Below are 12,429 nucleotides of genomic sequence, written 5' to 3'. Positions count from 1 at the left end.
CACAAGCAGCCAACTATCACTGAGCTACCTATAGGTACTTGTCCTGCTCAGCTATTGGTCAGCACTGCAATGGGCCCTACCTACTGATAACTGGCAAGGAGGGATAACTGGGGAAATGATTTAGTCAAGACTCAGTCGTACACTGGTGAACTGACTTTTGACTTTGAGCACTTTCCTTAAAAAAAAAAAAATAATAATAATAATAAACAGGAATGTATTTCCGGTAGATGGGGCAAGTTGAGTTTCCTTGCTCAATATGAGAGTTGAAGTATCCCAAAAACATTTAGTGGAGGAGACATTTAAAACTGTCTTTGTTCTGATGTGTAATCTTATGTAGACTGAGTATTAAACTTTAGGCAACAGACTGAGCATTCACCACGTCTGGGGGTCGTTAAAGCTCATCGCAGTAGATAAAACACCCAACGTGTTCTTTATTACCGTTTTCCACCTCAAGTGCTTGCTCTTAAGTTCCTTAAGGCCCTCAAGAACCCCCAAGAGGCAGAAGGTGGTCTAGAGATGAAGTGATTACTCTGAAAGGCTGAAGTGGGACAGAAAGGGTTTGGCAGATCTTTATAGAGGGATGAAGGAGGCAGGAGTGTTGAAGTGGCACATATAAGTCAAAGGATAAAGGGAACTGAGAGGAAGTTTGTAGCTCATGAGGAGAAACACCGTGCCCCTGAATCACCACTCCCCAGAATCAGACACACAGAGGTGTCAGCAGTGGAAAAGTTATAGAATGGCCTCCCTCAGCATCCACTCGCCCATGTTGATGGGCACAGTGGTACATTGTGATGTCTAAGCCCCCCAAGATGCTATTGGCTGGGGTGGTGCCTCACTGACCAATCAGATTGAAGGGTGTGGCTCCTCATTGTCCTGAAAGGGTATAAATAGGGAGCTCAGAGGCAGAGGTTCTAGGTTAGGCCACTTCTTGGCATCATCATGACTAAGGTAACCAGGAAGCCACGGCAGTCCAGAAGAGTTCCAATGCGGTTTGCTTCCAGGATGAACGGAAAAAAGAAGACCCTTTGTCAACGGAGGTACAGAGGCAGTGTGAAAGTAAGATGATTCCAACTGAGCTGCCCATGTTCTCCATTGACTTTGCTGCCCAAAACCTCTACACAGCCCTTGCCTGGCACAAAGCCCTCATTGGCCCACATCCCTTTTTCATGAAATCTCCTTTCCAACGCCGCTTTTTTCTTTCCTAAAAACTCATACCCTTGTCGTGTCTTTCCAGGCACGAAAAATGACCATGAGGGTCAGAAGACCTCTACAAGGAACCTTGAGAAAGAAAATCCGATCATATGCCACTCAGTCGAAGAAGGTGAAGAAAACAAGAACACCAAACTGTTTTTTCCGTTCCTGTGCACGTAAGAAACTGAATCAAAGCCGTAAAAGGTCCCAACGTATGAGGCGGAATCAAAGAAGGAGGCAGAATCCAAAGAGAAGATAAGCCCAGCCGCCCCAGAATAAGAGACCCTGGAGCAGTCCAACCTGGGCAGCCAGTAACTGAATCGAAAAGGTCAGACAGTTTAGAACTGGGTCTCCAGAGGTCTGCTTTGTTAGAAATGGCCAACCAAGAAAAGACTCTCACACTAACATCATCAAGTGATGGCTGCAATTACAATAAACATCAAATGGTAAAAAGATGATATTTGTGTCTGTGTGAGAATTTTCTGATGGAAGGGAGGGAACGAAGGGAAGAGGTGGGCACTGGAGATGGGAGGGATATGGGGTCCCGAGAGGTTGGGGAACAGACCCTCGGGTCCCCAGTTAGCCAGAGAGTAGAGGTCTGGATTGGGTCAGGAGTCTGCACTGAAGATGGATAACCCTGCTTAACACTTGATTTCAAGGGCAAGGAGGAGTGGTTTGGTGTTACTGCCTTTGTTTGGGGTGTGGAATGACATTAGGGTCTAGATTGCCAGACCCAGAGAGGAAGAGGTTGTCACATGGGGGTGGTGAGTGTGAAACTCCCCCTGAGACAGGTGGGCAGAAATCACCTCCTGGCCACCTACCTCATAAAAGGGACTGTTGCATCACTCGCCTATGCTGTCAGCTAAAGGTGCTCAGAAGGCACAAAGTGCTGATACATCTAAAACCCACAAATTCCACACCCAGGGAGTAAAATAATGTTTGGAGGGAACAAACCAAATAATGATTAGGACACCTTTCTGCTAAGGAAAATTAGGGAGCAGTGTATTCCCAAAGGAAGAGCAGGGGTGGTGGCCCAATCCCAGTGCAAATTACAAACAGGATCACCACCCACAGAGAATTTTTTTTTTTTTTTTTCGGGCGGCCCTATGCCGCTTGTGGAAGCATGGTTCCCTGAACAGCGATTGAACCCGTGCCCTTCTAGTGAAAGCACGGAGTCCTAACCACTGGACGGTCATGGAAGTCTGTACAGAGAATTTTTCCATAAGTACTAACATAAGACTGAGGAAAAGCTGGTCTTGTAATTATCACCATAGCCTAGGATTTCCAAATAACTACAGTCGAAAAACATTCTTGCCCAATAAAGTCTTTTGTTAGTCCAAATTCTACAAGTTTCTCACGGTTTAAAAGAAAGAGTATGAAATATTTAATTTGGTGTTACCCTTCATTTTGAAATGTTTTAAAAGGTCCAAGGAATAGTCAATCAAAGATGGAGATACATAAGGCAGTCTCTGACCATAAGTATCCTGCGTGCCTTCACAAAACTTTTGAGAAACAACTAAAACACAGAGTTTCGCCGTGGGCATCAAAAGAGTTGAGTTCAAATTTTAACTCAGTGATATGTTATCTTTGATCTGGACTGCAGCTCCCTAATTAAATCTTTCTGGCACTCTACCTCCTGGGAGACCCCATTGATGATTCCCAGTCAGTCACTGAATGTGATTTAAAATCAATCAAAGTGAAAGACCCCCTGGCTGTGCTGTCCTTTCTTTATTCTTTGCTTTTTTTCAGTTCTTTTTTTCTAAATTCATTTATTTTGATTTGAGGCCAATTACGTTACAATATCGTAGTGGTTTTTGCCATACATTGACATGAATCAGCCATGGGTGTCCATGGGGTCCACATCCTGAACCTCCCCTCGCACCTCCCTCCCCATCCCATCCCTCAGGGTCATCCCAGTGCACCAGCCCTGAGCACCTAGTCTCGTGCATCAAACCTGCACTGGTGATCTGTTTCACATATAATAATATACATGTTTCCATGCTATTCTCTCAAATCACCCTGCCCTCGCCTTCTCCCACGGAGTCCAAAAGACTGTTCTATACATCTGTGTCTCTTTTGCTTTCTCGCATATAGGGTCATCATTGCCATCTTTCTGAATTCCATGTATACGTGTTAGTGTAGTGTACTGGTGTTTTTCTTTCTGACTTCCTTCACTCTGTATAATAGGCTCCAGGTTCATCCACCTCATTAGAACTGATTCAAACGGATTCTTTTTAATGGATGAGTAATATTCCATTGTGTATATGTACAACAGCTTTCTTATCCTTGAGTCAGCTGATGGCCTTAGTGAGGGCTATGGAGTGCTACAACATTTAGTCCCCAGTGTATTCCCTGGGCCCTCCAGCTCACCCACTGGCCCAAGTCTGCGTGAGCTCCAGGGCCTCCAGAAGAAGGCCTGAATCTGCCTCTTATCTCTGTCTCCTCCTGATGACCAGCACACCACCCTGGACTTAATCACATTCGCAATGGCCCCCTCATTGATAGTAAGTGACCTGTGGGCAGGGCCCACTGTGGTGCTGACCATCAGCTAAGCAGGACAACTAAGGGTCACTCATTGACAGTTGGCTGCTTGTGAATGTGGCCCTCTGAGGCACCAAGCAATGTTTGAGCAACACCTGTTGCCTAGGGGCAGGGTGGGTTGAAATGAAGCACACCATTGGCTACCTGTTAAGGGCTGTGCTCATCCTGCTCTGTTACACTGTAAAGAGAATAAGAATCCCTGTGAATTTAAGGTTTGTCAAAGTAGTTTTCAGGGTGGGCTGGACTTCACATTCTGGTTGGCTTTGAACTACTTACACGATATGCTGAGCATGTGATCAAGTGGCAGCTGTTGGAGGGGCATAGAGATGACAGCACTGGTGACAGGTATGCCTGGGAATATAATGAAAAGTATGATATGCAAAAGTTAAATAATTATGTGAAATCAAAATCTGAGGTTGGAAATGAGTCAATCACAAAGATTCCAGCACACTGGACCCAAAGTGTCCTTATGTAACAGAGCACAGCCCTTCGCAGGTAGCCATTGCTGTGCCTTATTACTCTGCATCCTGTTACTAGGCAACAGGAGTAGCTCAGCCATTGGTCCGTGCCTCACTGGCCCCACCCACAAGCAGCCAACTATCACTGAGCTACCTATAGGTACTTGTCCTGCTCAGCTATTGGTCAGCACTGCAATGGGCCCTACCTACTGATAACAGTCAAGGAGGGATAACTGGGGAGATGATTTAGTCAAGACTCAGTCGTACACTGGTGAACTGACTTTTGACTTTGAGCACCTTCCTTAAAAAAAAAAAATAATAATAATAATAATAATAATAAACAGGAATGTATTTCCGGTAGATGGGGCAAGTTGAGTTTCCTTGCTCAATATGAGAGTTGAAGTATCCCAAAAACATTTAGTGGAGGAGACATTTAAAACTGTCTTTGTTCTGATGTGTAATCTTATGTAGACTGTGTATTAAACTTTGGGCAACAGACTGAGCATTCACCAAGTCTGGGGGTCGTTAAAGCTCATCGCAGTAGATAAAACACCCAACGTGTTCTTTATTAGCTTTTTCCACCTCAAGTGCTTGCTCTTAAGTTCCTTAAGGCCCTCAGGAACCCCCAAGAGGCAGAAGGTGGTCTAGAGATGAAGTGATTACTCTGAAAGGCTGAAGTGGGACAGAAAGGGTTTGGCAGATCTTTATAGAGGGATGAAGGAGGCAGGAGTGTTGAAGTGGCACATATAAGTCAAAGGATAAAGGGAACTGAAAGGAAGTTTGAAGCTCATGAGGAGAAACACCGTGCCCCTGAATCACCACTCCCCAGAATCAGACACACAGAGGTGTCAGCAGTGGAAAAGTTATAGAATGGCCTCCCTCAGCATCCACTCGCCCATGTTGATGGGCACAGTGGTACATTGTGATGTCTAAGCCCCCCAAGATGCTATTGGCTGGGGTGGTGCCTCACTGACCAGTCAGATTGAAGGGTGTGGCTCCTCATTGTCCTGAAAGGGTATAAATAGGGAGCTCTGAGGCAGAGGTTCTAGGTAAGGCCACTTCTTGGCATCATCATGACTAAGGTAACCAGGAAGCCACGGCAGTCCAGAAGAGTTCCAATGCGGTTTGCTTCCAGGATGAACGGAAAAAAGAAGACCCTTTGTCAACGGAGGTACAGAGGCAGTGTGAAAGTAAGATGATTCCAACTGAGCTGCCCATGTTCTCCATTGACTTTGCTGCCCAAAACCTCTACACAGCCCTTGCCTGGCACAAAAGCCCTCATTGGCCCACATCACCTTTTCATGAAATCTCCCTTCCAACGCCGCTTTTTTCTTTCCTAAAAACTACTACCCTTGTCGTGTCTTTCCAGGCACGAAATATGACCATGAGGGTCAGAAGACCTCTACAAGGAACCTTGAGAAAGAAAATCCGATCATATGCCACTCAGTCGAAGAAGGTGAAGAAAACAAGAACACCAAACTGTTTTTTCCGTTCCTGTGCACGTAAGAAACTGAATCAAAGCCGTAAAAGGTCCCAACGTATGAGGCGGAATCAAAGAAGGAGGCAGAATCCAAAGAGAAGATAAGCCCAGCCGCCCCAGAATAAGAGACCCTGGAGCAGTCCAACCTGGGCAGCCAGTAACTGAATCGAAAAGGTCAGACAGTTTAGAACTGGGTCTCCAGAGGTCTGCTTTGTTAGAAATGGCCAACCAAGAAAAGACTCTCACACTAACATCATCAAGTGATGGCTGCAATTACAATAAACATCAAATGGTAAAAAGATGATATTTGTGTGTGTGTGTGAATTTTCTGATGGAAGGGAGGGAACGAAGAGAAGAGGTGGGCACTGGAGATGGGAGGGATATGGGGTCCCGAGAGGTTGGGGAACAGACCCGCGGGTCCCCAGTTAGCCAGAGAGTAGAGGTCTGGATTGGGTCAGGAGTCTGCACTGAAGATGGATAACCCTGCTTAACACTTGATTTCAAGGGCAAGGAGGAGTGGTATGGTGTTACTGCCTTTGTTTGGGGTGTGGAATGACATTAGGGTCTAGATTGCCAGACCCAGAGAGGAAGAGGTTGTCACATGGGGGTGGTGAGTGTGAAACTCCCCCTGAGACAGGTGGGCAGAAATCACCTCCTGGCCACCTACCTCATAAAAGGGACTGTTGCATCACTCGCCTATGCTGTCAGCTAAAGGTGCTCAGAAGGCACAAAGTGCTGATACATCTAAAACCCACAAATTCCACACCCAGGGAGTAAAATAATGTTTGGAGGGAACAAACCAAATAATGATTAGGACACCTTTCTGCTAAGGAAAATTAGGGAGCAGTGTATTCCCAAAGGAAGAGCAGGGGTGGTGGCCCAATCCCAGTGCAAATTACAAACAGGATCACCACCCACAGAGAATTTTTTTTTTTTTTTTTCGGGCGGCCCTATGCCGCTTGTGGAAGCATGGTTCCCTGAACAGCGATTGAACCCGTGCCCTTCTAGTGAAAGCACGGAGTCCTAACCACTGGACGGTCATGGAAGTCTGTACAGAGAATTTTTCCATAAGTACTAACATAAGACTGAGTAAAAGCTGGTCTTGTAATTATCACCATAGCCTAGGATTTCCAAATAACTACAGTCGAAAAACATTCTTGCCCAATAAAGTCTTTTGTTAGTCCAAATTCTACAAGTTTCTCACGGTTTAAAAGAAAGAGTATGAAATATTTAATTTGGTGTTACCCTTCATTTTGAAATGTTTTAAAAGGTCCAAGGAATAGTCAATCAAATATGGAGATACATAAGGCAGTCTCTGACCGTAAGTATCCTGCGTGCCTTCACAAAACTTTTGAGAAACAACTAAAACACAGAGTTTCGCCGTGGGCATCAAAAGAGTTGAGTTCAAATTTTAACTCAGTGATATGTTATCTTTTATCTGGACTGCAGCTCCCTAATTAAATCTTACTGGCACTCTACCTCCTGGGAGACCCCATTGATGATTCCCAGTCAGTCACTGAATGTGATTTAAAATCAATCAAAGTGAAAGACCCCCTGGCTGTGCTGTCCTTTCTTTATTCTTTGCTTTTTTTCAGTTCTTTTTTTCTAAATTCATTTATTTTGATTTGAGGCCAATTACGTTACAATATCGTAGTGGTTTTTGCCATACATTGACATGAATCAGCCATGGGTGTCCATGGGGTCCACATCCTGAACCTCCCCTCGCACCTCCCTCCCCATCCCATCCCTCAGGGTCATCCCAGTGCACCAGCCCTGAGCACCTAGTCTCATGCATCAAACCTGCACTGGTGATCTGTTTCACATATAATAATATACATGTTTCAATGCTATTCTCTCAAATCACCCTGCCCTCGCCTTCTCCCACGGAGTCCAAAAGACTGTTCTATACATCTGTGTCTCTTTTGCTTTCTCGCATATAGGGTCATCATTGCCATCTTTCTGAATTCCATGTATACGTGTTAGTGTGGTGTACTGGTGTTTTTCTTTCTGACTTCCTTCACTCTGTATAATAGGCTCCAGGTTCATCCACCTCATTAGAACTGATTCAAACGGATTCTTTATAATGGATGAGTATTATTCCATTGTGTATATGTACAACAGCTTTCTTATCCTTGAGTCAGCTGATGGCCTTAGTGAGGGCTATGGAGTGCTACAACATTTAGTCCCCAGTGTATTCCCTGGGCCCTCCAGCTCACCCACTGGCCCAAGTCTGCGTGAGCTCCAGGGCCTCCAGAAGAAGGCCTGAACCTGCCTCTTATCTCTGTCTCCTCCTGATGACCAGCACACCACCCTGGACTTAATCACATTCGCAATGGCCCCCTCATTGATAGTAAGTGACCTGTGGGCAGGGCCCACTGTGGTGCTGACCATCAGCTAAGCAGGACAACTAAGGGTCACTCATTGACAGTTGGCTGCTTGTGAATGTGGCCCTCTGAGGCACCAAGCAATGTTTGAGCAACACCTGTTGCCTAGGGGCAGGGTGGGTTGAAATGAAGCACACCATTGGCTACCTGTTAAGGGCTGTGCTCATCCTGCTCTGTTACACTGTAAAGAGAATAAGAATCCCTGTGAATTTAAGGTTTGTCAAAGTAGTTTTCAGGGTGGGCTGGACTTCACATTCTGGTTGGCTTTGAACTACTTACACGATATGCTGAGCATGTGATCAAGTGGCAGCTGTTGGAGGGGCATAGAGATGACAGCACTGGTGACAGGTATGCCTGGGAATATAATGAAAAGTATGATATGCAAAAGTTAAATAATTATGTGAAATCAAAATCTGAGGTTGGAAATGAGTCAATCACAAAGATTCCAGCACACTGGACCCAAAGTGTCCTTATGTAACAGAGCACAGCCCTTCGCAGGTAGCCATTGCTGTGCCTTATTACTCTGCATCCTGTTACTAGGCAACAGGAGTAGCTCAGCCATTGGTCCGTGCCTCACTGGCCCCACCCACAAGCAGCCAACTATCACTGAGCTACCTATAGGTACTTGTCCTGCTCAGCTATTGGTCAGCACTGCAATGGGCCCTACCTACTGATAACTGGCAAGGAGGGATAACTGGGGAAATGATTTAGTCAAGACTCAGTCGTACACTGGTGAACTGACTTTTGACTTTGAGCACCTTCCTTAAAAATAATAATAATAATAATAATAAACAGGAATGTATTTCCGGTAGATGGGGCAAGTTGAGTTTCCTTGCTCAATATGAGAGTTGAAGTATCCCAAAAACATTTAGTGGAGGAGACATTTAAAACTGTCTTTGTTCTGATGTGTAATCTTATGTAGACTGTGTATTAAACTTTGGGCAACAGACTGAGCATTCACCAAGTCTGGGGGTCGTTAAAGCTCATCGCAGTAGATAAAACACCCAACGTGTTCTTTATTAGCTTTTTCCACCTCAAGTGCTTGCTCTTAAGTTCCTTAAGGCCCTCAGGAACCCCCAAGAGGCAGAAGGTGGTCTAGAGATGAAGTGATTACTCTGAAAGGCTGAAGTGGGACAGAAAGGGTTTGGCAGATCTTTATAGAGGGATGAAGGAGGCAGGAGTGTTGAAGTGGCACATATAAGTCAAAGGATAAAGGGAACTGAGAGGAAGTTTGAAGCTCATGAGGAGAAACACCGTGCCCCTGAATCACCACTCCCCAGAATCAGACACACAGAGGTGTCAGCAGTGGAAAAGTTATAGAATGGCCTCCCTCAGCATCCACTCGCCCATGTTGATGGGCACAGTGGTACATTGTGATGTCTAAGCCCCCCAAGATGCTATTGGCTGGGGTGGTGCCTCACTGACCAATCAGATTGAAGGGTGTGGCTCCTCATTGTCCTGAAAGGGTATAAATAGGGAGCTCTGAGGCAGAGGTTCTAGGTTAGGCCACTTCTTGGCATCATCATGACTAAGGTAACCAGGAAGCCACGGCAGTCCAGAAGAGTTCCAATGCGGTTTGCTTCCAGGATGAACGGAAAAAAGAAGACCCTTTGTCAACGGAGGTACAGAGGCAGTGTGAAAGTAAGATGATTCCAACTGAGCTGCCCATGTTCTCCATTGACTTTGCTGCCCAAAACCTCTACACAGCCCTTGCCTGGCACAAAAGCCCTCATTGGCCCACATCCCTTTTTCATGAAATCTCCCTTCCAACGCCGCTTTTTTCTTTCCTAAAAACTCATACCCTTGTCGTGTCTTTCCAGGCACGAAATATGACCATGAGGGTCAGAAGACCTCTACAAGGAACCTTGAGAAAGAAAATCCTATCATATGCCACTCAGTCGAAGAAGGTGAAGAAAACAAGAACACCAAACTGTTTTTTCCGTTCCTGTGCACGTAAGAAACTGAATCAAAGCCGTAAAAGGTCCCAACGTATGAGGCGGAATCAAAGAAGGAGGCAGAATCCAAAGAGAAGATAAGCCCAGCCGCCCCAGAATAAGAGACCCTGGAGCAGTCCAACCTGGGCAGCCAGTAACTGAATCGAAAAAGTCAGACAGTTTAGAACTGGGTCTCCAGAGGTCTGCTTTGTTAGAAATGGCCAACCAAGAAAAGACTCTCACACTAACATCATCAAGTGATGGCTGCAATTACAATAAACATCAAATGGTAAAAAGATGATATTTGTGTGTGTGTGTGAATTTTCTGATGGAAGGGAGGGAACGAAGAGAAGAGGTGGGCACTGGAGATGGGAGGGATATGGGGTCCCGAGAGGTTGGGGAACAGACCCTCGGGTCCCCAGTTAGCCAGAGAGTAGAGGTCTGGATTGGGTCAGGAGTCTGCACTGAAGATGGATAACCCTGCTTAACACTTGATTTCAAGGGCAAGGAGGAGTGGTTTGGTGTTACTGCCTTTGTTTGGGGTGTGGAATGACATTAGGGTCTAGATTGCCAGACCCAGAGAGGAAGAGGTTGTCACATGGGGGTGGTGAGTGTGAAACTCCCCCTGAGACAGGTGGGCAGAAATCACCTCCTGGCCACCTACCTCATAAAAGGGACTGTTGCATCACTCGCCTATGCTGTCAGCTAAAGGTGCTCAGAAGGCACAAAGTGCTGATACATCTAAAACCCACAAATTCCACACCCAGGGAGTAAAATAATGTTTGGAGGGAACAAACCAAATAATGATTAGGACACCTTTCTGCTAAGGAAAATTAGGGAGCAGTGTATTCCCAAAGGAAGAGCAGGGGTGGTTGTCCAATCCCAGTGCAAATTACAAACAGGATCACCACCCACAGAGAATTTTTTTTTTTTTTTTCGGGCGGCCCTATGCCGCTTGTGGAAGCATGGTTCCCTGAACAGCGATTGAACCCGTGCCCTTCTAGTGAAAGCACGGAGTCCTAACCACTGGACGGTCATGGAAGTCTGTACAGAGAATTTTTCCATAAGTACTAACATAAGACTGAGGAAAAGCTGGTCTTGTAATTATCACCATAGCCTAGGATTTCCAAATAACTACAGTCGAAAAACATTCTTGCCCAATAAAGTCTTTTGTTAGTCCAAATTCTACAAGTTTCTCACGGTTTAAAAGAAAGAGTATGAAATATTTAATTTGGTGTTACCCTTCATTTTGAAATGTTTTAAAAGGTCCAAGGAATAGTCAATCAAATATGGAGATACATAAGGCAGTCTCTGACCGTAAGTATCCTGCGTGCCTTCACAAAACTTTTGAGAAACAACTATAAACACAGAGTTTCGCCGTGGGCATCAAAAGAGTTGAGTTCAAATTTTAACTCAGTGATATGTTATCTTTGATCTGGACTGCAGCTCCCTAATTAAATCTTTCTGGCACTCTCCCTCCTGGGAGACCCCATTGATGATTCCCAGTCAGTCACTGAATGTGATTTAAAATCAATCAAAGTGAAAGACCCCCTGGCTGTGCTGTCCTTTCTTTATTCTTTGCTTTTTTTCAGTTCTTTTTTTCTAAATTCATTTATTTTGATTTGAGGCCAATTACGTTACAATATCGTAGTGGTTTTTGCCATACATTGACATGAATCAGCCATGGGTGTCCATGGGGTCCACATCCTGAACCTCCCCTCGCACCTCCCTCCCCATCCCATCCCTCAGGGTCATCCCAGTGCACCAGCCCTGAGCACCTAGTCTCATGCATCAAACCTGCACTGGTGATCTGTTTCACATATAATAATATACATGTTTCAATGCTATTCTCTCAAATCACCCTGCCCTCGCCTTCTCCCACGGAGTCCAAAAGACTGTTCTATACATCTGTGTCTCTTTTGCTTTCTCGCATATAGGGTCATCATTGCCATCTTTCTGAATTCCATGTATACGTGTTAGCGTAGTGTACTGGTGTTTTTCTTTCTGACTTCCCTCACTCTGTATAATAGACTCCAGGTTCATCCACCTCATTAGAACTGATTCAAACGGATTCTTTTTAATGGATGAGTAATATTCCATTGTGTATATGTACAACAGCTTTCTTATCCTTGAGTCAGCTGATGGCCTTAGTGAGGGCTATGGAGTGCTACAACATTTAGTCCCCAGTGTATTCCCTGGGCCCTCCAGCTCACCCACTGGCCCAAGTCTGCGTGAGCTCCAGGGCCTCCAGAAGAAGGCCTGAATCTGCCTCTTATCTCTGTCTCCTCCTGATGACCAGCACACCACCCTGGACTTAATCACATTCGCAATGGCCCCCTCATTGATAGTAAGTAACCTGTGGGCAGGGCCCACTGTGGTGCTGACCATCAGCTAAGCAGGACAACTAAGGGTCACTCATTGACAGTTGGCTGCTTGTGAAT

The 12,429-nt window shown here is 45.4% G+C and overlaps 1 long non-coding RNA gene across 9 annotated transcripts in view; it reads left to right on the top strand.

The window, feature by feature from the left end:
- Positions 1–12,429, top strand: part of LOC147341234 (uncharacterized) — a 325,857-nt gene that overhangs the window by 250,832 nt on the left and 62,596 nt on the right. For 8 of the 9 annotated variants that reach the window (XR_015158285.1, XR_015158282.1, XR_015158281.1 and 5 more), the window contains one exon: positions 1,235–1,649. The exons of the other annotated variant lie outside the window; for it this stretch is intronic. This is a non-coding gene — a long non-coding RNA (uncharacterized LOC147341234). Of the gene's footprint in view, positions 1–1,234; positions 1,650–12,429 lie in introns of those variants that run through there. 9 annotated transcript variants of the gene reach the window in all.

The sequence above is a fragment of the Bos grunniens genome, chromosome X (genome assembly GCF_055505025.1).
Source record: "Bos grunniens cultivar Pamir isolate PY7600 chromosome X, Bosgru_T2T1.0, whole genome shotgun sequence".
Lineage (NCBI taxonomy): Eukaryota > Metazoa > Chordata > Mammalia > Artiodactyla > Bovidae > Bos > Bos grunniens.
Note: the sequence above shows the minus strand (reverse complement) of the source record. Positions and strands in the feature narration are given on the sequence as shown.